Source organism: Phyllobates terribilis, unplaced genomic scaffold, assembly GCF_046119375.1.
Source record: "Phyllobates terribilis strain yellow unplaced genomic scaffold, ASM4611937v1 Scaffold_499__1_contigs__length_1316695, whole genome shotgun sequence".
Taxonomy (NCBI): Eukaryota; Metazoa; Chordata; class Amphibia; order Anura; family Dendrobatidae; genus Phyllobates; species Phyllobates terribilis.
In genome coordinates this window covers 246,534-270,114 of record NW_027363259.1, presented here as the reverse complement: position 1 = coordinate 270,114, position 23,581 = coordinate 246,534, and the positions used below count along the sequence as shown (strand labels likewise).

Here is a 23,581-nt window from a genome sequence, read left to right as displayed (position 1 = left end):
GCCAGCGTTCCATTGCCACATTCCATCTACTGCAGGCAGGATACCTGGCTGGCTGAATGTCGCTGAGAAGCTCACAGAGACCGCCATAAGCAACAGTTTAACAGAATGCCACAGACTAATCAACCAAACTTTTTGGGTTGGGTTCTCTTTTATAGTCTGCAGGCATTAAATGAAAGAAGTCAGTGTTCCAGCAGAAGGAGACAACGTTTCAGAAAAGGCATTGTAGCAAACCAAAAAAGAAATTTTAAGCGCAGCAGAGTAACCAGCGCACATACCTGTTAGCTCAGGTGAGTTTAAAAGGCTGCTGTTGATAACAAGGGCATTTGCTAAATAGATGGTGTGTGTGCAACAATATACTGAAAGGTCAATTATATTGTGCAGCTTATCTCACCACCTGTAGTTACTTAGGTGAAAGCTCCAAAATGCTTGCCTAATATGTCTGTTTATCCAAAAGGAAGTAAAAAGGGAGAGCTAGAAAGATAGCATTGCATCACATTACATGGCAATGCAATGCACAGTTGCTGAAGTTGAACCAAAATGAGCTTGTAATCTGGCTTCTGCAACTTTGAACATGAAAAATCCAATGAGGAGAAGAAAAGCAGAGCCAAAGAGTCCATCCCAAAATCCGACAAACAAGCAAAATGAACAAAAAACATTGAATTCAATTCTTTCTGATTTTAGAAACTGCATTAAAGAAGGGGTGCACCGGTCCTGGAGATACTGCAATACCAGGTCAATGCGTGGAGTGGACAGAGCAAGCTCTTTTTCCATCTCCCTGTTCTAAAAATCCATTTAATATATGGTCCCCAGATAGGGGACGTATCAGATATTAAACTGATAAGAACAGATACTACACTTGATCTTAGCCAAAAGGCCGAGAAGCGATAACCAGAATTGGTTTCAAACTACGGAGCCACCCAAGGATCCTAAAAAGTCCATTTGTGGAGATGAGCTCCTGGACTCCCATTAAGAAGACATGTTGTCAACCTCTAGATCCCTTACATGCCTGCACTTTTCGGCTTGCTGCTGCTGCAATCCACGCGTTTTAGATCTGCATAACTCCACCTCTTTAAACACAGCACCTTCACCCCCTGCTGTTCCCACCCGCCTCAACACCGTTGGAAGGGAGGAGAACCAATTAAGGCGGGGGGTGGGGTGGAACGAGCAGCTGTCTACCCTTAGCAGGAGGGCTCCTGATTACATACCTCTCCTGCTGCTGCTGCTGCTGGCTGTCCAGCAGCAGACTGAAGGTGGCTGCTGCTGTGCACAGGTATATAAAGGCTCAGAGCCTATTATGACACGCGCAGCCAGCGTTCCATTGCCACATTCCATCTACTGCAGGCAGGATACCTGGCTGGCTGAATGTCGCTGAGAAGCTCACAGAGACCGCCATAAGCAACAGTTTAACAGAATGCCACAGACTAATCAACCAAACTTTTTGGGTTGGGTTCTCTTTTATAGTCTGCAGGCATTAAATGAAAGAAGTCAGTGTTCCAGCAGAAGGAGACAACGTTTCAGAAAAGGCATTGTAGCAAACCAAAAAAGAAATTTTAAGCGCAGCAGAGTAACCAGCGCACATACCTGTTAGCTCAGGTGAGTTTAAAAGGCTGCTGTTGATAACAAGGGCATTTGCTAAATAGATGGTGTGTGTGCAACAATATACTGAAAGGTCAATTATATTGTGCAGCTTATCTCACCACCTGTAGTTATTTAGGTGAAAGCTCCAAAATGCTTGCCTAATATGTCTGTTTATCCAAAAGGAAGTAAAAAGGGAGAGCTAGAAAGATAGCATTGCATCACATTACATGGCAATGCAATGCACAGTTGCTGAAGTTGAACCAAAATGAGCTTGTAATCTGGCTTCTGCAACTTTGAACATGAAAAATCCAATGAGGAGAAGAAAAGCAGAGCCAAAGAGTCCATCCCAAAATCCGACAAACAAGCAAAATGAACAAAAAACATTGAATTCAATTCTTTCTGATTTTAGAAACTGCATTAAAGAAGGGGTGCACCGGTCCTGGAGATACTGCAATACCAGGTCAATGCGTGGAGTGGACAGAGCAAGCTCTTTTTCCATCTCCCTGTTCTAAAAATCCATTTAATATATGGTCCCCAGATAGGGGACGTATCAGATATTAAACTGATAAGAACAGATTTTTTTTTTTTTTTTTTCCTCAGATTAAGACCCACATTAATTTATGCATCATAGCGCATATTCACTGAACGGGTTCTCAAATCATCATTCGGAAAAACAAAAACAAAATCCCAAAAAACACAACCCTGCAATTAACTGTTACTTACTGTAAGAAGTCCAATGTGAAAAGTTCCACAGTGCTTCTGCTGCTGTCTCACCATACTTCTTTTTATCCAATAAATAGGCATAAAACAGTCTAGCAAGAAAAATCTTTCTGCATTCCATGGGGGAAAAAACAATCTTTTTAAAAATCACCAAATTCCGAACGTCCCATAAAACCTCTTTATATATGACAAAAATAATCCAGCTTGCCCGCTTCCTTTGCGAGTACTTAAAATCTTGACCTATTAAAATCCTTTCAAAATCGAAACAATGAAAACCAACTAAAGCAACAAACGTACGTGACAACAAGGTAAAAACTTTTTTAGCAAAAAAACAGTCCCAAAAAATATGCTGTATTGTTTCCACCTTATTGCAACCTTCCCTAGGACATAGTTCTTGAACCTTTATCCCCCGGTCATTCAAAAAAGCCCTTGTTGGCAAGCATCCATGCAACGCCATCCAGGTTACATCCTTCTGTCTGTTGCTGATTCCACGCATGAAAAAAAGCTTCCACACCTGTCCAGACTGTGCATTATTACAAAACGGCACATCACATAACATCTCCTTCTTCTTAATACCTGAGACAATCAGTTTTTTGTCCGGTCTAACCATGGAGCTTATCCCATTTTGATCATAGAAGGACCTAAGCACCACATAAAAAAACGGTATCACAAACGAAACTGGTTTTCTTAAATCCTTCTCACACCAGCTCCATTTCTGGAAAAGCCGTCCTGCTAAATATTTGCACATGTCCGCAGTCCTGTTATTGCACTGGGATAATTTATAAATGTTCAAAAAATAATGCATTCTTAAAAATAAGTCAATGTTAGGAAAATCACAACCCCCATTTTCCACAGAACACATAACCATTCCTCTTCTTAGTTTCTCCATTTTGGATCCCCAAAAAAACACAAACAGTTTCCTTGTCACTCTCTTTGTCCAAAGCACAGCAGGTGGGAAAATCAAAGCAGTGTACAGCAGAAGCGGGAGAATCACAGACTTGATTACCAGCACTTTCCCTCTCAGCGACAGGTTCCTTAGTTTCCAAAAGTTCAACTTCTGATCCATTTTGTCTTCTAGAATCTTCAGGCTGCTTTTCCCTTTCAGTTCCTTCTCAAAGATGACACCAAGAACCTCAATTTCCTCCCTACTCTCCACTCCTGCCACGTTAACCTCAACCTGCCTCCCAAAGTTACAAAGCTGGCACTTTCCCCAATTCACCGCCATACCAGCCACACAACAAAAAATCCTTACGTGCAAATTCACTCTATTGAGATCCGCCTGTGAACCACAAGTAAAAACAATATCATCCATATAACTTAAAGACTTGACTGGACCCCCGGATCCCCCAGGAATAAAAACACCAGCCACACACTTGTCAACTTGCACACTTTTTAAAAGGGCCTCCACCACACAGATAAAAAGAATTGGTGACAGGGGACAACCCTGCCTAACTCCCGATAAAATATTAAAACTGGAACTCACATGCCCATTAACTAAAATCTGGCTACTGACCCCACAATAAAAACTCTTAATGACCATCAATAATTTATCCGGAACACCAAGGTGACTTAAAGCAGAGAACAAAAATCTATGTGATATTTTATCAAAGGCTTTCTCCAGGTCCACCGACTGTAACAAAAGAGCATTCTTATTCAAATTAGCCTGATAAATTAAGTCTCTTAGAAGCAGCAAATTATCTGAAATTTTCCTACCAGGCACTGCACATGCCTGATACTCCCCCACCATATCACCTATCACATCTGCCAGTCTACCAGCCACAATTTTAGAAATAATTTTGTAATCACTGTTTAACAATGTTATGGGCCTCCAATTTTTAATATCCCTCATGTCCCCTTTCTTATGAATCAGCGTAACAATCCCCCTACGCATAGAAACCGATAAAATCCCATGAGTAAAACCATATTGCACCACCCGGGAAAACTCCACACCTATAATATCCCAAAATCTAACATAAAATTCAGCAGGAAGACCATCACAGCCTGGCGTCTTGCCTTTCGCCAAGCCATCCACTGCCCGTCTAATTTCATCTTTCCCAACCTCCTCACTTAGAAACCCAATTTTCTCCTCAGGAATATTATTAGTTAATACTTTGCAATAATCATTAATTTCCGCATCACTGGCTCTACTATCGTTAGAGAAGAGTGTTTCATAAAAGGAAAGAATACTGCCAATCATCTCATCCCCAGATACCTCCCCTGCAGGAGAAAAAACAGACTTAAAAACCCCTTTAGGTTTAAAACATTTTTTAAAAAAGTATCTCGAACATTGCTCATTTTCCTCCATGTGCTTTATTTTTGCCTTAAACATAATAGTCTTCCCTTTTTCAATAAGTATCTTCTTCAGTTCGTCCTTCAAATCTGCAATCTCTTTATCCACCTCCATCCCCGCTCTCTTAAACTTATGGAGTACTTCCAATTTTGAAATAACAGCAGCATCATGATCCCTTTTGGCTTTCGCTCTCCTAAAACACACCCCTTTAAAATAACATGCAAATTTCTCCTTAGCCCAGTCCCACCACTCTAGCAAATCTTTAAAAAGGTGCTGTTCAGACACACAAGACAAAAACACTTTATTAAAACCAACCTTAACACTCTCCTCTTCCAGCAGGCTTACGTTCAGCTTCCAGAGTCCCTTTCCAAAAGCCAGGGACTCAGCTATACACAGATCTACCACTATCATCTTGTGGTCAGAAAAAGTCGTCATCACGTGGTTGCACTTGGCCACCTTAATCCCTTCAGACATAAAAACATAGTCAATTCGGGAAACACTACGTCCACTATCTGATATGTATGTGAACTTATCACTTGGCCCAACCATCAGACCAGCATCCGTGTAGCGTAAATCCTGCACAATCTGATTTAAAATATTAGACGTAACATCAGTCCTACCTTCCGTAGAGCTCTTACGATCTTTTGCGGATCTGACACAATTAAAATCTCCAGCCACTATAGTGAAGTCTCTGCCTGGTAAAAACAACTTTAGAGACTCCAAAAACCCAACTCTTGCTTGTTTATCAGCAGGGGCATAAACATTAAAAACCCGTACCCGCTTACCTAAAAAATCCACTAATAAAAACAAACATCTCCCAGGTATGATTACTTTAAACTCTAAAACCTTTAGACTGGAATTACACAGTAAAATGCCCACCCCTTCATTCCTGTTTTCTGAGCATAGGGACCAAAAAGATTGCCCCTTATTCCACTCACTCTCATGCGGGGCAGATTTAATTACACATTCCTGCAGACAGACAATATCTGCATTCACACTCTCAATGTACTCCAGTATCCCTGCTCTCTTACAAGCAGAACCAATCCCTCGTACATTCAGAGAAGCAACACACAACGCCATCATAACAACAGGAAAAAATCTCCACCATACCCGATCCATCATGAACCAGGAGAAAACCCACTCCTGCCACCCACTTTTCTACGTATATCAGGCGACTCAGAACTCGAGTCCCTGTTAGAATAACCTGGTCTTAGGGAGACTGGATCTTCCTGCCCCCCAGACCAACACCCCTCCACCTTACTTCTTTTAATCACGGAGGCATAACTCTCCTCCTTGCCATCATCTTCCTCCTCATTTTCACTCCAATCACTGTTAACCCTATCACGCTGCTGAGGGGTTATAGTTCCATCCGAATCAGAATCCTCCTCCTCCAAAACCTCCATTTCCTCACCCCCATCTCTTCCCAAAACAGGATTCACTGACTCCGCCATATTAGACAAATCCATCCCATCACCCGGGCCATGCACATCAGCTACTTTGTTTATTACTTCCAGCCCCTCCCTCAAACCAACTTTCTTCTGGCTCCGCCCCTTTTCCTCCATCTTGGGCACCGCATGGTCTCTTCCCCTACCACCATCTTGTTTTTGGCTTTCCCCCTCTGAGTCTGAGCCTTCGCCCTCCTCCCCACTTTCCTGCCGAGTCTTCTTCTGCCTCTCTTCAGCGTCCACCTGTGACCTAGGAATCTGAGCCCACAATCTACATTTCCTTGCAAGGTGATCTGCATGTCCACACAAATCACACACCTTATTCATTGGGCAACCACTTGCAACATGCCCAGATTTCCCACAACCTCTACAAACATCACCTTGCACTGGACAATCTTTCTGAACATGTCCAAACTCATGACACTTCCTACAATATTCCATCTGTCCATTATAAAAACAAAATCCCCTTTCTCCTCCGATAGAAAACTGTGCAGGAATGCTCTTGGCACCCCCAATAGCTCTATCATCCGGTCTCAGTTTTACAACATATCTCCTCTTGCCATTTAGATAATTGTATTTGTTCTTCATTCTTCCCAAAAATTTAACCTCACTACAATACCGAGCTAAAAAATTGGAAACAGTCTCATCCGGAACTTTAGGGTTATACATGTGCACAACCACATACTTATATGTCTGCTGGAACAGAGGTTCCAGTGCAATAAACTCTAAGCATTTCAATTCCTTTTCTTCCTTCATTCGTACCAACTCCATGTAGACTCTCTGGCAAATACTCAAAGAAACAAAAGTGATATCATAAATTCCTTGTTTCTGAAAATCCTGCAGTGCCAATACATCCGTTACCTTCAAGCCATTAATGTTCTTCAAGACATCAACGCAAACTTGGTCCAAACCGATTTCTCCTTCATGACCTGCAGCCACCTTCAGACGGACCGAGTCCTCTAATCCACGTGTTTTCTCCACCATTTTTACAGCAGATAAACACAATCGCCGCTCAATCGCACACTAGGGCCCCACAAGGGGGAACCCCAGTCACAACTGCCCTCCAAACAACACCAGCAGCAGAAAACCACCACTGATCTTGCCAAAAGGCCGAGAAGCGATAACCAGAATTGGTTTCAAACTACGGAGCCACCCAAGGATCCTAAAAAGTCCATTTGTGGAGATGAGCTCCTGGACTCCCGTTAAGAAGACATGTTGTCAACCTCTAGATCCCTTACATGCCTGCACTTTTCGGCTTGCTGCTGCTGCAATCCACGCGTTTTAGATCTGCATAACTCCACCTCTTTAAACACAGCACCTTCACCCCCTGCTGTTCCCACCCGCCTCAACACCGTTGGAAGGGAGGAGAACCAATTAAGGCGGGGGGTGGGGTGGAACGAGCAGCTGTCTACCCTTAGCAGGAGGGCTCCTGATTACATACCTCTCCTGCTGCTGTTGCTGCTGGCTGTCCAGCAGCAGACTGAAGGTGGCTGCTGCTGTGCACAGGTATATAAAGGCTCAGAGCCTATTATGACACGCGCAGCCAGCGTTCCATTGCCACATTCCATCTACTGCAGGCAGGATACCTGGCTGGCTGAATGTCGCTGAGAAGCTCACAGAGACCGCCATAAGCAACAGTTTAACAGAATGCCACAGACTAATCAACCAAACTTTTTGGGTTGGGTTCTCTTTTATAGTCTGCAGGCATTAAATGAAAGAAGTCAGTGTTCCAGCAGAAGGAGACAACTTTTCAGAAAAGGCATTGTAGCAAACCAAAAAAGAAATTTTAAGCGCAGCAGAGTAACCAGCGCACATACCTGTTAGCTCAGGTGAGTTTAAAAGGCTGCTGTTGATAACAAGGGCATTTGCTAAATAGATGGTGTGTGTGCAACAATATACTGAAAGGTCAATTATATTGTGCAGCTTATCTCACCACCTGTAGTTATTTAGGTGAAAGCTCCAAAATGCTTGCCTAATATGTCTGTTTATCCAAAAGGAAGTAAAAAGGGAGAGCTAGAAAGATAGCATTGCATCACATTACATGGCAATGCAATGCACAGTTGCTGAAGTTGAACCAAAATGAGCTTGTAATCTGGCTTCTGCAACTTTGAACATGAAAAATCCAATGAGGAGAAGAAAAGCAGAGCCAAAGAGTCCATCCCAAAATCCGACAAACAAGCAAAATGAACAAAAAACATTGAATTCAATTCTTTCTGATTTTAGAAACTGCATTAAAGAAGGGGTGCACCGGTCCTGGAGATACTGCAATACCAGGTCAATGCGTGGAGTGGACAGAGCAAGCTCTTTTTCCATCTCCCTGTTCTAAAAATCCATTTAATATATGGTCCCCAGATAGGGGACGTATCAGATATTAAACTGATAAGAACAGATCCGTTTTCAAACAAGCTTTATTTAAATCAGACATACATCATAAATTACAAACAAATCACAAAGACTTGAATAAAATATGACATAAAACAAATACAAGGTCAGATTTAAAAAGCGCATAAAAGCATAAAAAGCATAAAACACAGTTTTGCATATAATTTGCATAAATAAATACATATGTCAAATGCAAACACCATAGCTTTTTAACTTTATCTTTTTACAATCAGGTAGTATGAAAACTTTTCACAAAGAACATATCCGATACAATATTTGAAACAAATCACAAATACTGGAATAAAATATGACATAAAACTAATACAGAGTCAGAATTAAAATGCACTTAAAAGCATAAAAAGCATAAAACACAGTTTTGCATATAATTTACATAAATAAATACATATTCCAAATTTGCAAACACCATAGCTTTTTTGCTTCATTGATTCCCATCTTTTTACAATCTCTCAGGTAGTATGTAAACATTTCACAAAGAGCAAGCCCAATACAATCTTTGACAGGAATAAATTCACGTTTAAACAATAATATATTGCGCACTTTCCATAAAGCTTCTTTTAAACAGTTTATTATAAGCCATGCGACTCGTGCTTGTTTCATGGTTGGGCAATTAATTATCCCATATATTATAATGTCACAATTAAGGGTTTGTATACCACATATCCATTTTAGGAGGGTGCCCACCGTCTGCCATAGCTCTTGTGCGTAGGGGCAATCCCACAATAAATGAAACACTGACTCGTTTGGGGCGCATCTTTCTCTGGGACATCTAGCACTAGCCACCAGCCCCCTATGATGCTGAAAAGCTCTCGTAGGGAGACATTGGTGAACAACCTGCCAAGCTAAATCCTTTTGTGAGTTTCTAAGTGCAGGACAGGCCACGTTGTTCCACACCAGGCGGCACCTGGAGATGGAAAAATTAGACACATCCTCCATCTCCTCATGTCCCTTACAAATAACTGTTAACTTACGTTGATCAAATAAAAGCTGACGATCAACTTGGGTCAGATCATATTCTGAAATGACCTTCTCCAAGATCTTGTAATGCTTAGGGGGAGATAAGAGAAAAGGACAATTAACAGTCATACCGAAGTTCAACTTTCGGAAAAGAAACCCAGTTGTATATCTAAGAAAACAAGAGAAAGCCCCAACATTATTCAAGCTTTTGCAACAAAATACAAAAAACTTGATAAATAAAAACAATTTTAAATCAGGGAACCCTTTACCCCCATTTTTCTTGCTTTTACATACCACCTCCCTCCTCAATTTCTCCATTTTGGATCCCCACAGAAAATAAAACATGGGCTTCATAAGTCTTCTAAGATACAGAGAATTAGGGGGAAAAACCATAGCGGCATACAAAATGATAGGAAGCAAAACCATTTTAATTACAAGAATCTTGCCCTCCATTGTTAGTTTTCGAGTTTGCCATAAAGAGATCTTCTGATTTAATTTATTCAAAACCAAATCCCAGTTTTCAATACCATCATTAGCAGGATTAAACAAGACACCCAGGATCTTGATTCCTACTGTTTGTGTGGGAACCCTAGGCGGATCTGACTCCCATTGACCCATAATCATACAGTCACATTTATTTATATTCAACTTAAACCCAGACCCAGCACTAAAAATTTCAGTAATTAGAATTGCTCTGTTAATAGATGCTGAGCTAGTGCCATATACAGATATGTCATCCATATATCCAATGGCTTTAACTTGTTGTCCACCCCCACCCGGAATAAAAATGCCCCTAACCACCTTGTCCCGACGCAGCAGGCACAACAGTGGCTCAATGGAGCAGACAAATAAAAGTGGGGACATGGGGCAACCTTGTTTAACACCGGAAAGAAGCTCCACCTCTCTAGTTAAAAAACCATTGACTAAAATCCGGGCAGATGACTGTTTGTATAAAAGCGCAATTTTCTGAATAAAAGAATCAGGGAACCCCATCTTTCCCATAACTTTAAAAAGATAAAAGTGGGAGACCCTATCAAACGCTTTCATAAAATCCAAAGATAAAATAGCTAGTGGCTGTTTTCTATCTTTTTGAAACCAGATAAGATCACGAATTAGGTTTAGATGCTCCCAGATTGATCTCCCGGGGACACCACACACCTGATCTGGATGAATTACATTTTTAATAACTGCTTTAAGACGACCAGCAACAACTTTAGCTAAAATCTTGTAGTCTGTATTTAATAGTGAAATAGGCCTCCAATTCTCCAACTTTGATTTATCACCTTTCTTAAAAATTAATGTAATCATACTTTTACGCCATGAATATGGTAATAAATCAGCCTTAGAGGCTTCACAAACTACTTGTATAAAATCCTCCTTAATTAGATCCCAAAAGCAAAGATAAAATTCAAAAGGAAGGCCATCTGATCCAGGAGCCTTACCTTTATTAAAACTCTTAAGGGTCTCTTCAATTTCACTGGGTAAAAGTTCTTTAGCTAAAAAAATCTGGTCATCTTTATTTAAAAACTGGGATAAAACATTAAGATTCTCTGTAAAAGCAGGTTCATCAACATTTTTAATACTAAAAAGATCTCTATAAAAATTAGCAGTATGCTCTAAAATGCCCTCAGTGGAAGATTGTCCTTCTAGCTCAGTAATCACTTGTTTTTTGTCACTCATTTTTTTAAAGAAAAACCTTGAGCAGGTCTCACCCTCTTCCAAATATTTCACACGGGTATTAAATATAATTTCTTTACCCTTTTGTTCCAGGAATTTTTGGATTTCTGTCTGGATCTTGGCAATCTCATCATCCACACCAGGTACTCCCCACCCCTTAAGCTTAAGGAGAGTTTGCATCCTGACATTAAAATCTTTAAAACATTTCCTTTTTTCACGTGCCTTCCTTTTACCAATTTTAATAAAAAATTCTTTAATACGGGTTTTAACACACTCCCACCACCCCAACATACTCTGATTTGGGTGTTTCCGTCTTCTCCAACTCTCATACTTTGCATAAAACTCCGCCCTTACCAGTTCGTCTTCTAATAAGAGCACATTCAATTTCCACATACCTTTTCCAACTTTTGCTTCCTGTGGAGTTTGCAATACATTGTATAGTAATACATGATCAGAAAAAATATTTTCTATTAGACCAGCATTCCTAGGTTTAAAAACATCAGAAGAGGAAAAAATAAAATCAATACGAGATGACATCCCTCTACCCCTCCATGTATGCCCAGGGTCAGTAGGGTAGGACTTTCTCCAAGCATCTAATAATTTGAGGTCCGTTGTCAAATGTTTTAACAGACTGGATGTTTTGTCTGTTCTTCCATTAGTATCACCTCCACTCCTCCCCTCCCCCAACATGACACAGTTAAAATCCCCTCCCACTATCACAGGGGACGGACCTGATAAAAACAAAGGGATGACATTAAAAAGGGAAGCACGCTCATTTTTCTCTGGGGATGCATAAACATTAATAAGACGACAGGTAAAACCATTTAAAATAACATGAGTTGATAAGGCACGACCTGGAACTATTTCAGTGATGGATAAAACATTAACATTTTGACATTTGAATAAAATCCCAACCCCGGCAGCTTTATTTTCATTGGACCCTGACCAAATAGAGGGTCCTGCTGACCAGTCCATTTTTAAGTTGGGGTATGACAAATCGTGATCAATACCGCATTCTTGCAGGAAAAAAATGTCAAAGTTCAGAGTCATTAACCAAGCAAACAAAGCAGCCCGTCTAACAGGGCTCTTTAGGCTTCTCACATTTAGTGAGGCAACACGGATTTCTGCCATGTTAGGTGTTTTTTATTGATTCATTATACTCTGAATCTGAATCAATAATTTGTGACAGAGAAGGTGAAGGAAGGGATGACACAGTTCGTAAACTGTCCGTTTCATCTGAGTCCGTGAAATCCTCAATTAAGTTAGTCCCCTCTGGGCTGAGAATTTTTGCAGCACTAGATAGAAAGACTTTACGGGACATCTGAGGCAGGTTATGCTCCTCCTGCGCCTCTTCACGACTTCTCTTACCACTGGCGCTGAGATCCATCCGATCCTCCGAATCCACCCGATCCTCACCAGGCACTGCAGCAGGTGGAATACCCGCAGACCCTCCAGGAGCACCAAGGGACATCATTTCCGGAGCAGGATGACCATCAGGACCAGCAACAGGTTCACCAACCACTGCACGACCTCTATCATCCAGGCAGGCAACAGGACATCCATCAGGAATGGTTCCAGGACATCCATCTGGACTGGCATCAGGACATCCATCTGGACTGGCATCAGGGCATCCATCTGGGTTGGCATCAGGACATCCATCTGGATTGGCATCAGGGCATCCGTCTGGATTGGCATCAGGGCATCCATCTGGATTGGCATCAGGGCATCCGTCTGGACTGGCATCAGGGCAGACATCTGGTCCAACATCTGTGCTGGCATCAGCAGGGGTATCTGGATGGACATCTGGATTGGTACCAACAGCTCCAGATTTTCGCCTCTTTTTTGGTTCCCTCTCATTTCCGCTCTGAGAAGGTGCCATCTCCCCACCAGGTGAAACCTGGACCCCTGCAGGAGTAGGCAAAGGCGTGACCTCGGCTACAGAGGCCGGGTTTTTCCGCAAAGGTACCGACAGAGCATCGACTGAGTCAGACTGTTTTTGACCTTTAGTAATGTCCACAAAGCTTTTTCTGGGGTCACCCGGGCTGACCCTGCTGGCATCAGCAGGAACTCCTGCGGAACTAGCCGCAGGCGCCCGAGAGCCACCACGAGACCTTGTCCGCATCGGACAATTACTGAACAGGTGAGTAGACATTCCGCACCCACTGCAGGTCTTACTGTTCTTACAGTCCTTTGAGGCATGACCCCATTGTCCACAGTTGTGGCACTGACTCATCCGCTCGTTCTTACAATCGCTCTGTATGTGACCAAGGTCACCACACCTACGACACCTGAATGGTTGTCCATCATAGAAGAGGTAGCCATGGTCTCTTCCCAGCACCACTGTGGAGGGGGGGTGCATAAGGCCTTCTACACCCCCAGGGTCAAGTCTGAAGCGTACCATAAAGCGTCGTTTCCCATTCCAGAAACCGCTCCGACCTTTGACGTTCCCCGTAAATCTGACAGATGTACAATATCTGCTCAGAAAAAGCTCAATATCATCTGTGGACACATGGGGGTTAAACATGTATACCACAAGGGGAACGTCAACTCCGCCATAGAGACCCGTAAAAATCACTCCGTCCAACAGCTTGCTGTTACGGTGGCCCTTAACGCATTCGTAAAAGTGCTGGCAGGCAACCTTGGTCGAGAACGTGAGAATATATGTACTCTGCCCCTTCTCCTGCAGGCAGTAAACATCATGATCTTTCACGTTCAACAGATCTCTCAAACTCTGTACATAGAACTCACGGGGGTTGTCATATCCGACGTGGTTTGCTGGAACCTCGATACGCACCGAGTTCCTGATCTGGCCGAAGCCAGTGGAAAATTGAAATGAACAAGGCATCTCACCAAAGTGGCAAAGGCTTACCGTCACTACGGGCTCGGCCTTTCGCCTGGGGATCGCAACTTGTTGCCCGGGGACTAAGCCAGCTCCCTAATAGCAGCAGGGGGGTGAAGTCCCACCAAAAGGTGAGACGATCCCCCCAGGCCAAGGAGCGGGGTACCCCGGGCACCTCTCAGCCAAGACCAAGGCAGCAACCGTTAGATCACTGCACCTGATCTCAGCCAAAAGGCCGAGAAGCGATAACCAGAATTGGTTTCAAACTACGGAGCCACCCAAGGATCCTAAAAAGTCCATTTGTGGAGATGAGCTCCTGGACTCCCGTTAAGAAGACATGTTGTCAACCTCTAGATCCCTTACATGCCTGCACTTTTCGGCTTGCTGCTGCTGCAATCCACGCGTTTTAGATCTGCATAACTCCACCTCTTTAAACACAGCACCTTCACCCCCTGCTGTTCCCACCCGCCTCAACACCGTTGGAAGGGAGGAGAACCAATTAAGGCGGGGGGTGGGGTGGAACGAGCAGCTGTCTACCCTTAGCAGGAGGGCTCCTGATTACATACCTCTCCTGCTGCTGCTGCTGCTGGCTGTCCAGCAGCAGACTGAAGGTGGCTGCTGCTGTGCACAGGTATATAAAGGCTCAGAGCCTATTATGACACGCGCAGCCAGCGTTCCATTGCCACATTCCATCTACTGCAGGCAGGATACCTGGCTGGCTGAATGTCGCTGAGAAGCTCACAGAGACCGCCATAAGCAACAGTTTAACAGAATGCCACAGACTAATCCACCAAACTTTTTGGGTTGGGTTCTCTTTTATAGTCTGCAGGCATTAAATGAAAGAAGTCAGTGTTCCAGCAGAAGGAGACAACGTTTCAGAAAAGGCATTGTAGCAAACCAAAAAAGAAATTTTAAGCGCAGCAGAGTAACCAGCGCACATACCTGTTAGCTCAGGTGAGTTTAAAAGGCTGCTGTTGATAACAAGGGCATTTGCTAAATAGATGGTGTGTGTGCAACAATATACTGAAAGGTCAATTATATTGTGCAGCTTATCTCACCACCTGTAGTTATTTAGGTGAAAGCTCCAAAATGCTTGCCTAATATGTCTGTTTATCCAAAAGGAAGTAAAAAGGGAGAGCTAGAAAGATAGCATTGCATCACATTACATGGCAATGCAATGCACAGTTGCTGAAGTTGAACCAAAATGAGCTTGTAATCTGGCTTCTGCAACTTTGAACATGAAAAATCCAATGAGGAGAAGAAAAGCAGAGCCAAAGAGTCCATCCCAAAATCCGACAAACAAGCAAAATGAACAAAAAACATTGAATTCAATTCTTTCTGATTTTAGAAACTGCATTAAAGAAGGGGTGCACCGGTCCTGGAGATACTGCAATACCAGGTCAATGCGTGGAGTGGACAGAGCAAGCTCTTTTTCCATCTCCCTGTTCTAAAAATCCATTTAATATATGGTCCCCAGATAGGGGACGTATCAGATATTAAACTGATAAGAACAGATACTACACTTGATCTTAGCCAAAAGGCCGAGAAGCGATAACCAGAATTGGTTTCAAACTACGGAGCCACCCAAGGATCCTAAAAAGTCCATTTGTGGAGATGAGCTCCTGGACTCCCGTTAAGAAGACATGTTGTCAACCTCTAGATCCCTTACATGCCTGCACTTTTCGGCTTGCTGCTGCTGCAATCCACGCGTTTTAGATCTGCATAACTCCACCTCTTTAAACACAGCACCTTCACCCCCTGCTGTTCCCACCCGCCTCAACACCGTTGGAAGGGAGGAGAACCAATTAAGGCGGGGGGTGGGGTGGAACGAGCAGCTGTCTACCCTTAGCAGGAGGGCTCCTGATTACATACCTCTCCTGCTGCTGCTGCTGCTGGCTGTCCAGCAGCAGACTGAAGGTGGCTGCTGCTGTGCACAGGTATATAAAGGCTCAGAGCCTATTATGACACGCGCAGCCAGCGTTCCATTGCCACATTCCATCTACTGCAGGCAGGATACCTGGCTGGCTGAATGTCGCTGAGAAGCTCACAGAGACCGCCATAAGCAACAGTTTAACAGAATGCCACAGACTAATCAACCAAACTTTTTGGGTTGGGTTCTCTTTTATAGTCTGCAGGCATTAAATGAAAGAAGTCAGTGTTCCAGCAGAAGGAGACAACGTTTCAGAAAAGGCATTGTAGCAAACCAAAAAAGAAATTTTAAGCGCAGCAGAGTAACCAGCGCACATACCTGTTAGCTCAGGTGAGTTTAAAAGGCTGCTGTTGATAACAAGGGCATTTGCTAAATAGATGGTGTGTGTGCAACAATATACTGAAAGGTCAATTATATTGTGCAGCTTATCTCACCACCTGTAGTTATTTAGGTGAAAGCTCCAAAATGCTTGCCTAATATGTCTGTTTATCCAAAAGGAAGTAAAAAGGGAGAGCTAGAAAGATAGCATTGCATCACATTACATGGCAATGCAATGCACAGTTGCTGAAGTTGAACCAAAATGAGCTTGTAATCTGGCTTCTGCAACTTTGAACATGAAAAATCCAATGAGGAGAAGAAAAGCAGAGCCAAAGAGTCCATCCCAAAATCCGACAAACAAGCAAAATGAACAAAAAACATTGAATTCAATTCTTTCTGATTTTAGAAACTGCATTAAAGAAGGGGTGCACCGGTCCTGGAGATACTGCAATACCAGGTCAATGCGTGGAGTGGACAGAGCAAGCTCTTTTTCCATCTCCCTGTTCTAAAAATCCATTTAATATATGGTCCCCAGATAGGGGACGTATCAGATATTAAACTGATAAGAACAGATTTTTTTTTTTTTTTGAAAGCCCGAATTCGTGTACAAAACCCGAGTGCGCTTAAAAAAGTGACAAGTGCCACAAAAAAAGTGCACTAGGATGCTGGTCTTCTTGAAACCCTCTCCAAAAGGAGAAGGGTCCCCCAAACCATTCCCCGTCCCTCCGAGCCAAAAGGCCACAGCGAGGAACAGGGACAAAAAGCCACCTCCATCCGAAGCCAGAGGCGACCCAATCTTACCCCCAGCACCTGCCCGAGTTCTCACCCGAGCAAGGCACTGGGAGCCAAAGACTGTGCTCCCCTCCCGGAAGAGGGGAGCCAACAACGCTGTCCTCCCGAAAGAGGAGAGCCAGGGGGTTTCAGGGGGGAGCGGAACCTGATGGCCACACACTCCCCCCCTAGACCTGCCAAGAGAGGAACCCGTAAGGGAACCGCATCCCGACAAAATCCTAGTAGGACGTGACACACGTGAATAAGTGGACACACAGTGACAAAGAAATTAAATAAATAGTGAAGGTTTCACAGTATAATACTGCCCGGACCTTCGACCGGGAATTGAAAAATTCCCCATCCTAAGGCCAGAAGGCCCGGAATAAGGGTGTGTGCGAAGAAAGAAAATTTGAAGTGCTTGTGCAAATGTGCCATAAACTCAAGTGGGGTTCCCAATCCCAGTGAGTTAAGGCACCCCAGGGTCACCACTCCTGGGGCACTTCACACTTCGGGCTTTCGATCTTCCCCGGCCCAATGGCGTCGATCCTGGGGGGCCATGCTTTCCACCAGATGACTATATTAGCCACCTGGCGTACTAACAAGCGCCTAAACCCCAGTGTGCATAATGTATCAATCTACTAGGGCGGCCAACATCCAAAACCGCCTTTTCGAAAGATACTACACTTGATCTTAGCCAAAAGGCCGAGAAGCGATAACCAGAATTGGTTTCAAACTACGGAGCCACCCAAGGATCCTAAAAAGTCCATTTGTGGAGATGAGCTCCTGGACTCCCGTTAAGAAGACATGTTGTCAACCTCTAGATCCCTTACATGCCTGCACTTTTCGGCTTGCTGCTGCTGCAATCCACGCGTTTTAGATCTGCATAACTCCACCTCTTTAAACACAGCACCTTCACCCCCTGCTGTTCCCACCCGCCTCAACACCGTTGGAAGGGAGGAGAACCAATTAAGGCGGGGGGTGGGGTGGAACGAGCAGCTGTCTACCCTTAGCAGGAGGGCTCCTGATTACATACCTCTCCTGCTGCTGCTGCTGCTGGCTGTCCAGCAGCAGACTGAAGGTGGCTGCTGCTGTGCACAGGTATATAAAGGCTCAGAGCCTATTATGACACGCGCAGCCAGCGTTCCATTGCCACATTCCATCTACTGCAGGCAGGATACCTGGCTGGCTGAATGTCGCTGAGAAGCTCACAGAGACCGCCATAAGCAACAGTTTAACAGAATGCCACAGACTAATCAACCAAACTTTTTGGGTTGGGTTCTCTTTTATAGTCTGCAGGCATTAAATGAAAGAAGTCAGTGTTCCAGCAGAAGGAGACAACGTTTCAGAAAAGGCATTGTAGCAAACCAAAAAAGAAATTTTAAGCGCAGCAGAGTAACCAGCGCACATACCTGTTAGCTCAGGTGAGTTTAAAAGGCTGCTGTTGATAACAAGGGCATTTGCTAAATAGATGGTGTGTGTGCAACAATATACTGAAAGGTCAATTATATTGTGCAGCTTATCTCACCACCTGTAGTTATTTAGGTGAAAGCTCCAAAATGCTTGCCTAATATGTCTGTTTATCCAAAAGGAAGTAAAAAGGGAGAGCTAGAAAGATAGCATTGCATCACATTACATGGCAATGCAATGCACAGTTGCTGAAGTTGAACCAAAATGAGCTTGTAATCTGGCTTCTGCAACTTTGAACATGAAAAATCCAATGAGGAGAAGAAAAGCAGAGCCAAAGAGTCCATCCCAAAATCCGACAAACAAGCAAAATGAACAAAAAACATTGAATTCAATTCTTTCTGATTTTAGAAACTGCATTAAAGAAGGGGTGCACCGGTCCTGGAGATACTGCAATACCAGGTCAATGCGTGGAGTGGACAGAGCAAGCTCTTTTTCCATCTCCCTGTTCTAAAAATCCATTTAATATATGGTCCCCAGATAGGGGACGTATCAGATATTAAACTGATAAGAACAGATACTACACTTGATCTTAGCCAAAAGGCTGAGAAGCGATAACCAGAATTGGTTTCAAACTACGGAGCCACCCAAGGATCCTAAAAAGTCCATTTGTGGAGATGAGCTCCTGGACTCCCGTTAAGAAGACATGTTGTCAACCTCTAGATCCCTTACATGCCTGCACTTTTCGGCTTGCTGCTGCTGCAATCCACGCGTTTTAGATCTGCATAACTCCACCTCTTTAAACACAGCACCTTCACCCCCTGCTGTTCCCACCCGCCTCAACACCGTTGGAAGGGAGGAGAACCAATTAAGGCGGGGGGTGGGGTGGAACGAGCAGCTGTCTACCCTTAGCAGGAGGGCTCCTGATTACATACCTCTCCTGCTGCTGCTGCTGCTGGCTGTCCAGCAGCAGACTGAAGGTGGCTGCTGCTGTGCACAGGTATATAAAGGCTCAGAGCCTATTATGACACGCGCAGCCAGCGTTCCATTGCCACATTCCATCTACTGCAGGCAGGATACCTGGCTGGCTGAATGTCGCTGAGAAGCTCACAGAGACCGCCATAAGCAACAGTTTAACAGAATGCCACAGACTAATCAACCAAACTTTTTGGGTTGGGTTCTCTTTTATAGTCTGCAGGCATTAAATGAAAGAAGTCAGTGTTCCAGCAGAAGGAGACAACGTTTCAGAAAAGGCATTGTAGCAAACCAAAAAAGAAATTTTAAGCGCAGCAGAGTAACCAGCGCACATACCTGTTAGCTCAGGTGAGTTTAAAAGGCTGCTGTTGATAACAAGGGCATTTGCTAAATAGATGGTGTGTGTGCAACAATATACTGAAAGGTCAATTATATTGTGCAGCTTATCTCACCACCTGTAGTTATTTAGGTGAAAGCTCCAAAATGCTTGCCTAATATGTCTGTTTATCCAAAAGGAAGTAAAAAGGGAGAGCTAGAAAGATAGCATTGCATCACATTACATGGCAATGCAATGCACAGTTGCTGAAGTTGAACCAAAATGAGCTTGTAATCTGGCTTCTGCAACTTTGAACATGAAAAATCCAATGAGGAGAAGAAAAGCAGAGCCAAAGAGTCCATCCCAAAATCCGACAAACAAGCAAAATGAACAAAAAACATTGAATTCAATTCTTTCTGATTTTAGAAACTGCATTAAAGAAGGGGTGCACCGGTCCTGGAGATACTGCAATACCAGGTCAATGCGTGGAGTGGACAGAGCAAGCTCTTTTTCCATCTCCCTGTTCTAAAAATCCATTTAATATATGGTCCCCAGATAGGGGACGTATCAGATATTAAACTGATAAGAACAGATACTACACTTGATCTTAGCCAAAAGGCTGAGAAGCGATAACCAGAATTGGTTTCAAACTACGGAGCCACCCAAGGATCCTAAAAAGTCCATTTGTGGAGATGAGCTCCTGGACTCCCGTTAAGAAGACATGTTGTCAACCTCTAGATCCCTTACATGCCTGCACTTTTCGGCTTGCTGCTGCTGCAATCTACGCGTTTTAGATCTGCATAACTCCACCTCTTTAAACACAGCACCTTCACCCCCTGCTGTTCCCACCCGCCTCAACACCGTTGGAAGGGAGGAGAACCAATTAAGGCGGGGGGTGGGGTGGAACGAGCAGCTGTCTACCCTTAGCAGGAGGGCTCCTGATTACATACCTCTCCTGCTGCTGCTGCTGCTGGCTGTCCAGCAGCAGACTGAAGGTGGCTGCTGCTGTGCACAGGTATATAAAGGCTCAGAGCCTATTATGACACGCGCAGCCAGCGTTCCATTGCCACATTCCATCTACTGCAGGCAGGATACCTGGCTGGCTGAATGTCGCTGAGAAGCTCACAGAGACCGCCATAAGCAACAGTTTAACAGAATGCCACAGACTAATCAACCAAACTTTTTGGGTTGGGTTCTCTTTTATAGTCTGCAGGCATTAAATGAAAGAAGTCAGTGTTCCAGCAGAAGGAGACAACGTTTCAGAAAAGGCATTGTAGCAAACCAAAAAAGAAATTTTAAGCGCAGCAGAGTAACCAGCGCACATACCTGTTAGCTCAGGTGAGTTTAAAAGGCTGCTGTTGATAACAAGGGCATTTGCTAAATAGATGGTGTGTGTGCAACAATATACTGAAAGGTCAATTATATTGTGCAGCTTATCTCACCACCTGTAGTTATTTAGGTGAAAGCTCCAAAATGCTTGCCTAATATGTCTGTTTATCCAAAAGGAAGTAAAAAGGGAGAGCTAGAAAGATAGCATTGCATCACATTACATGGCAATGCAATGCACAGTTGCTGAAGTTGAACCAAAATGAGCTTGTAATCTGGCTTCTGCAACTTTGAACATGAAAAATCCAATGAGGAGAAGAAAAGCAGAGCCAAAGAGTCCATCCCAAAATCCGACAAACAAGCAAAATGAACAAAAAACATTGAATTCAATTCTTTCTGATTTTGGAAACTGCATTAAAGAAGGGGTGCACCGGTCCTGGAGATACTGCAATACCAGGTCAATGCGTGGAGTGGACAGAGCAAGCTCTTTTTCCATCTCCCTGTTCTAAAAATCCATTTAATATATGGTCCCCAGATAGGGGACGTATCAGATATTAAACTGATAAGAACAGATACTACACTTGATCTTAGCCAAAAGGCCGAGAAGCGATAACCAGAATTGGTTTCAAACTACGGAGCCACCCAAGGATCCTAAAAAGTCCATTTGTGGAGATGAGCTCCTGGACTCCCGTTAAGAAGACATGTTGTCAACCTCTAGATCCCTTACATGCCTGCACTTTTCGGCTTGCTGCTGCTGCAATCCACGCGTTTTAGATCTGCATAACTCCACCTCTTTAAACACAGCACCTTCACCCCCTGCTGTTCCCACCCGCCTCAACACCGTTGGAAGGGAGGAGAACCAATTAAGGCGGGGGGTGGGGTGGAACGAGCAGCTGTCTACCCTTAGCAGGAGGGCTCCTGATTACATACCTCTCCTGCTGCTGCTGCTGCTGGCTGTCCAGCAGCAGACTGAAGGTGGCTGCTGCTGTGCACAGGTATATAAAGGCTCAGAGCCTATTATGACACGCGCAGCCAGCGTTCCATTGCCACATTCCATCTACTGCAGGCAGGATACCTGGCTGGCTGAATGTCGCTGAGAAGCTCACAGAGACCGCCATAAGCAACAGTTTAACAGAATGCCACAGACTAATCAACCAAACTTTTTGGGTTGGGTTCTCTTTTATAGTCTGCAGGCATTAAATGAAAGAAGTCAGTGTTCCAGCAGAAGGAGACAACGTTTCAGAAAAGGCATTGTAGCAAACCAAAAAAGAAATTTTAAGCGCAGCAGAGTAACCAGCGCACATACCTGTTAGCTCAGGTGAGTTTAAAAGGCTGCTGTTGATAACAAGGGCATTTGCTAAATAGATGGTGTGTGTGCAACAATATACTGAAAGGTCAATTATATTGTGCAGCTTATCTCACCACCTGTAGTTATTTAGGTGAAAGCTCCAAAATGCTTGCCTAATATGTCTGTTTATCCAAAAGGAAGTAAAAAGGGAGAGCTAGAAAGATAGCATTGCATCACATTACATGGCAATGCAATGCACAGTTGCTGAAGTTGAACCAAAATGAGCTTGTAATCTGGCTTCTGCAACTTTGAACATGAAAAATCCAATGAGGAGAAGAAAAGCAGAGCCAAAGAGTCCATCCCAAAATCCGACAAACAAGCAAAATGAACAAAAAACATTGAATTCAATTCTTTCTGATTTTAGAAACTGCATTAAAGAAGGGGTGCACCGGTCCTGGAGATACTGCAATACCAGGTCAATGCGTGGAGTGGACAGAGCAAGCTCTTTTTCCATCTCCCTGTTCTAAAAATCCATTTAATATATGGTCCCCAGATAGGGGACGTATCAGATATTAAACTGATAAGAACAGATACTACACTTGATCTTAGCCAAAAGGCCGAGAAGCGATAACCAGAATTGGTTTCAAACTACGGAGCCACCCAAGGATCCTAAAAAGTCCATTTGTGGAGATGAGCTCCTGGACTCCCGTTAAGAAGACATGTTGTCAACCTCTAGATCCCTTACATGCCTGCACTTTTCGGCTTGCTGCTGCTGCAATCCACGCGTTTTAGATCTGCATAACTCCACCTCTTTAAACACAGCACCTTCACCCCCTGCTGTTCCCACCCGCCTCAACACCGTTGGAAGGGAGGAGAACCAATTAAGGCGGGGGGTGGGGTGGAACGAGCAGCTGTCTACCCTTAGCAGGAGGGCTCCTGATTACATACCTCTCCTGCTGCTGCTGCTGCTGGCTGTCCAGCAGCAGACTGAAGGTGGCTGCTGCTGTGCACAGGTATATAAAGGCTCAGAGCCTATTATGACACGCGCAGCCAACGTTCCATTGCCACATTCCATCTACTGCAGGCAGGATACCTGGCTGGCTGAATGTCGCTGAGAAGCTCACAGAGACCGCCATAAGCAACAGTTTAACAGAATGCCACAGACTAATCAACCAAACTTTTTGGGTTGGGTTCTCTTTTATAGTCTGCAGGCATTAAATGAAAGAAGTCAGTGTTCCAGCAGAAGGAGACAACGTTTCAGAAAAGGCATTGTAGCAAACCAAAAAAGAAATTTTAAGCGCAGCAGAGTAACCAGCGCACATACCTGTTAGCTCAGGTGAGTTTAAA

At 43.8% G+C, this 23,581-nt stretch overlaps 7 non-coding genes and 3 pseudogenes across 7 annotated transcripts; all 10 read right to left on the bottom strand.

Moving 5' to 3' along the window:
- Positions 1-695: 695 nt before the first annotated feature.
- LOC141230509 (U2 spliceosomal RNA) lies at positions 696-886 on the bottom strand. Its single transcript, XR_012296969.1, has one exon. It is a non-coding gene; the product is annotated as a U2 spliceosomal RNA (small nuclear RNA).
- A 1,115-nt stretch (positions 887-2,001) lies between these two features.
- LOC141230372 (U2 spliceosomal RNA) lies at positions 2,002-2,200 on the bottom strand. Its single transcript, XR_012296900.1, has one exon. It is a non-coding gene; the product is annotated as a U2 spliceosomal RNA (small nuclear RNA).
- A 6,070-nt stretch (positions 2,201-8,270) lies between these two features.
- LOC141230339 (U2 spliceosomal RNA) lies at positions 8,271-8,443 on the bottom strand (annotated as a pseudogene).
- Positions 8,444-15,268: 6,825 nt separating this feature from the next.
- LOC141230508 (U2 spliceosomal RNA) lies at positions 15,269-15,459 on the bottom strand. Its single transcript, XR_012296968.1, has one exon. It is a non-coding gene; the product is annotated as a U2 spliceosomal RNA (small nuclear RNA).
- Positions 15,460-16,574: 1,115 nt separating this feature from the next.
- Positions 16,575-16,753, bottom strand: LOC141230366 (U2 spliceosomal RNA; annotated as a pseudogene).
- Positions 16,754-17,547: 794 nt separating this feature from the next.
- LOC141230434 (U2 spliceosomal RNA) lies at positions 17,548-17,639 on the bottom strand (annotated as a pseudogene).
- A 1,115-nt stretch (positions 17,640-18,754) lies between these two features.
- Positions 18,755-18,945, bottom strand: LOC141230140 (U2 spliceosomal RNA). The gene has a single exon (XR_012296696.1). It is a non-coding gene; the product is annotated as a U2 spliceosomal RNA (small nuclear RNA).
- A 1,115-nt stretch (positions 18,946-20,060) lies between these two features.
- LOC141230139 (U2 spliceosomal RNA) lies at positions 20,061-20,251 on the bottom strand. Its single transcript, XR_012296695.1, has one exon. It is a non-coding gene; the product is annotated as a U2 spliceosomal RNA (small nuclear RNA).
- A 1,115-nt stretch (positions 20,252-21,366) lies between these two features.
- Positions 21,367-21,557, bottom strand: LOC141230507 (U2 spliceosomal RNA). The gene has a single exon (XR_012296967.1). It is a non-coding gene; the product is annotated as a U2 spliceosomal RNA (small nuclear RNA).
- A 1,115-nt stretch (positions 21,558-22,672) lies between these two features.
- Positions 22,673-22,863, bottom strand: LOC141230506 (U2 spliceosomal RNA). Its single transcript, XR_012296966.1, has one exon. It is a non-coding gene; the product is annotated as a U2 spliceosomal RNA (small nuclear RNA).
- Between the last annotated feature and the right edge of the window lie 718 nt (positions 22,864-23,581).